The 3,696-nt window shown below is 33.4% G+C and overlaps 1 long non-coding RNA gene across 2 annotated transcripts; it reads left to right on the top strand.

The window, feature by feature from the left end:
- Positions 1–471: 471 nt before the first annotated feature.
- On the top strand, positions 472–3,440 carry LOC147273042 (uncharacterized). Of its 2 annotated transcripts, XR_015119681.1 has the most exons (4): positions 472–887; positions 1,347–1,458; positions 2,349–2,471; positions 3,282–3,440. It is a non-coding gene; the product is annotated as an uncharacterized LOC147273042 (long non-coding RNA). The 2 variants fall into 2 exon arrangements; XR_015119680.1 differs by having other exon boundaries at positions 472–1,458.
- Positions 3,441–3,696: the final 256 nt, after the last annotated feature.

Below are 3,696 nucleotides of genomic sequence, written 5' to 3'. Positions count from 1 at the left end.
ATCCCACAAGGAATGATTAATACACAACAAATCAATTCAATTAATCAATAGAATAACTAAACAGGGGGGTTTAGGAAGGAGTTTACTGTTGAGTGTTTCATTTTGCATCATTTTATGATACTAACTCCTTAACGTAGAGTGTAAGAACTCGATATTTTGTGTCTTGTTAGTTTGTTTTAGTGTTTTGTAGATTAAATTAAGCAATGATGGAGAAATGAGCCTAAGGGACAACTTTGAGCTAAAAATGAAAAAAAATGTGAAAATGAATCTTGAGGGAATCTTCTAGAAGAATCCAGAATATGGAAGGAATCTTTGAAGAATCTTAGACATAATCTTTTAGAGAATCTTTTGGTCAAAGTCAATGGTCAACCATGCCACATCATCACATGACATGGACCACACATGCAACTCATGCACCATGGGCCATGCGCATAACCCTAGCCCAAAGGACCAAGGCCATGTGCCTCACTACAACAAAAGAGGGCTATAATAGCATTGAATTATAGCATTTTGTCAAAAGTGCTATTATATTTAATATAGTTGTAGCATTATTTTTAAAAACGCTATGGGTACATGATGGGCCGGGCTCTTTTGTTTATGTTTTTTTTTCTTTTCAATGTCTAAAGGAAAACAGATCGAGAAGTCTCCTCTCCTCACTTTCTCACCCCTCAGTGGTCACTGTCTCTCTCCCTAGCAGCCATCTCTCCCTCGCCAGATCCTCTCTCTCGCAGCCCTCTCGTCACCCTCTCGCCATCATCACGTCCTCTCGTCACCCTCTCGCCACTGTTGCTACCCTCTCGCCATTGATTTGTCGTGGGTCTCGAGTTGCAGCGTCGTCCACCGGAGATTTTCAAAAAGGTTGGGGTTTCTCTAGAAAGTAACGAAAGGTGAATTTTTCGTTCTTATTGTTTCTCTGTTTCTTTTGTGTAAATTTCGACCTAATTGTTATGGTTTTTTCCGATTCTGTGTTTTGTGCCCATGGATTTTTGGGTTTGCTAGTTTGATCGTTGTTTACTTCACAAAGAAATTTGGGGCTTTTCTGTAAAATTTTTAAACTTTTAGATAGTTGGTGAATTTAATGTATGGGTTCTAGTCAAATTTAGTTCTCTTGAAGTGATCTGTAGAGAAGCCCTACCATTTTTATGGGTTGGGTTAGGCAATTTTGATTTTTTTTTTCTTGGATTTGCTGCTATTTATATTGCATTTTGTGATTAAGTGTATACTGAGATTTGCTACTATATTTCATTTTTCTTGGATGTTGATGAAATTTGAAATGAAGTGAGAAATAGCAATTTAGCATCTATTGAGAGAAAATGAGAGATGATTGACTTTGTTGGAAACTGCAGACAAAATGATAACCCTTTGTGAAAGCTTCCTTCTTTACTCACTTGCTTAATTATACTTGTACCGGGAATTGGAAAGCTCACCCATTGGAGGCTGCTGGTAAACAACACCAAGGTCTCTCTCTCTCTTTCTCTCTTATAGTATATATGTGCTGTTAGTGTAGTAATTGTGTATCTTAATTTAGTCTAGGTGCTGTATGAATTTAAAGAAATTGAATAAATATGTTTGGGTATGCTTTCTGCGAATTATGAAGTCAGCATATTAAAATTTCAAGAGAAATTTTGGGCAAATAACAAATGAACAATAAAAGGGGATTTGGATAATGCTGGTATGTTTTTCTACTTATTTGTGATAAGTCAAATGAGGTCTAAGAGATGAGAAGTGAAGGGCAGCTGGAAATAACTCTTAGACTAGTAGTTAATTAGACCAAAGATTGGCTACTACAGAGTATTAGTTTAGAACTAACAACTAACAGAGGAGGTGGCTAAGGCCAATTTGCCCCAACCCCTCCTTCCAGTTTCGAATCCTACCATCACAAAAAAATAAAAAAATAAAAAAAATCTTAATTTATTATTTGCACACCATTTATTTCTCTCTCCAGAAAAAGTGATAGAAAAGAAGAAGAAACTAGATTCTTACAAATATTAATTATTAGATTAATCATCTAAGTAGCTTAAGCAATAATTATTAGATTGCCAAATAAAGAATGTTTGTTTTATACTATGCAAATTATGAAGTGAAACTGGCAGGTAGCTTAAATTCTTGCGCCAACTTGTTTCTTGAAATAAGGTATTAAGTACTGTATGCATAAGGCTTGTCACCTCTACTTATTTATTTGTGTGTCCTCAAATGATTGAGTTATTTATTCATGCTATACACTAAGAAGGAAAAATTGAACTTGTATATATTGCTGCTTTGTTATTTGCATTTGCATTTGTATTTGCATTATTAGTCTGGTGGAAATGCCAAAGTTGATAGAAAATAAAATCTTTGGTTAAATCTAGTTGATGGATGATCCTTGATCATGGGAGAAGAAATTGGGATGGAAGTGGTGGCAAAAATCATGTTATTGAATGCTATAAGAAGATAAATTTGAGGACACTTTGCACCTGATGTTGAAAGAGAAGGTAATGTTTCCTTATGTATCTCTGCAATTACTTAGTCTATTTGTAGTCATGTCACTACTACAAAAAATTTAATAGTATTCTCTATGTTTGTTCTCTGTTAACCTACACCAAGGTCAAAGTCTATTCTAAATTCAAATGTATATCTTTTTTAAAATTTTTTTTTTTTTATGTCTATTTGGTCTAAGTTTGATGTCTTACTGCTAAAAGCTAACAAATTAGGCTTGGTCTGAGTTTTATGGAAGGTTGAACTGTAATACTGACATGATGAGTATAAGATGATGGATGTTTGGTCAATTGCTTCTACTTTATTAGGCTTATGTTTATTTCAAACACAAGCACTATAATATTCTAGTGATATTCTATATTAACGTTAGAATTGGTTATCTTTACATATTACTGTTGCTGAATCATCCTAAATTGCACTGTTAAACCTGAGGAAACAAAAGAAAGTCTTCAATATGATCTTTCACTAGCAAACTTGCGTGGAAGTTTAGGAATGGGAATCAAAACCAAGTTGAAGATGATCTTTCAAGATAGGTGAAGTATATGTTGTATTGCTTGGCTACTGCCTTGCCATTTATGACTTTAAAGTGCATCTTTTTCATGAAAAATCTAAAAGAATGAGTTTTTTTGCCTACTGTGTAGAGTATATTAAAATTAATTATGGCTGATTGTAGCCATTGTTTAGTTGGTGAATCTGGTATATGAAATTGTTACTCGGCAAGATTTTATAAGTTTAAGAAATATTATATTTTGTCTATATTAAGGCTTTGGCTAAACTTAGAAATGATTGGACTTTCTTTTTGGCAGTTTGGAGGCACTTGGATATTGGATATTTTCTTTTTGGCAGTTTGGAGACTCTTGGATATTGGATGGTTTCTTTTTGGCATTTTGGAGAAACTCGGCTATTGGATGCTTTATTTTGAGGATAGTTAATAGGTTACTCGAGTATCATGAAGGCTAGGCTCGTTTTTGTTACTATAGGACCTTAATATTAGTGTTTTTTAAAGGTCAATTTGAAACTATGACACTTGTGAAACTATTATACTTATGCAGTTTTAACATTGGTATTTGAAGTAACATCTATTTATTGTATTTCAGGACCAATATATTTAATGATGTGTTTTAGTTCCAATTGTTTATTTTAATTTACATATATACTTGATAGCATATAATTTTCATACTAAATGCTAGCTATATATAAAAAATTTCGAGTATCAATCTA

This window comes from Dryas octopetala, chromosome 9, assembly GCF_963921425.1.
Source record: "Dryas octopetala chromosome 9, drDryOcto1.1, whole genome shotgun sequence".
Lineage (NCBI taxonomy): Eukaryota > Viridiplantae > Streptophyta > Magnoliopsida > Rosales > Rosaceae > Dryas > Dryas octopetala.
The sequence above is the reverse complement of the archived record's forward strand: the minus strand, read 5'-3'. Positions and strand labels throughout refer to the sequence as shown.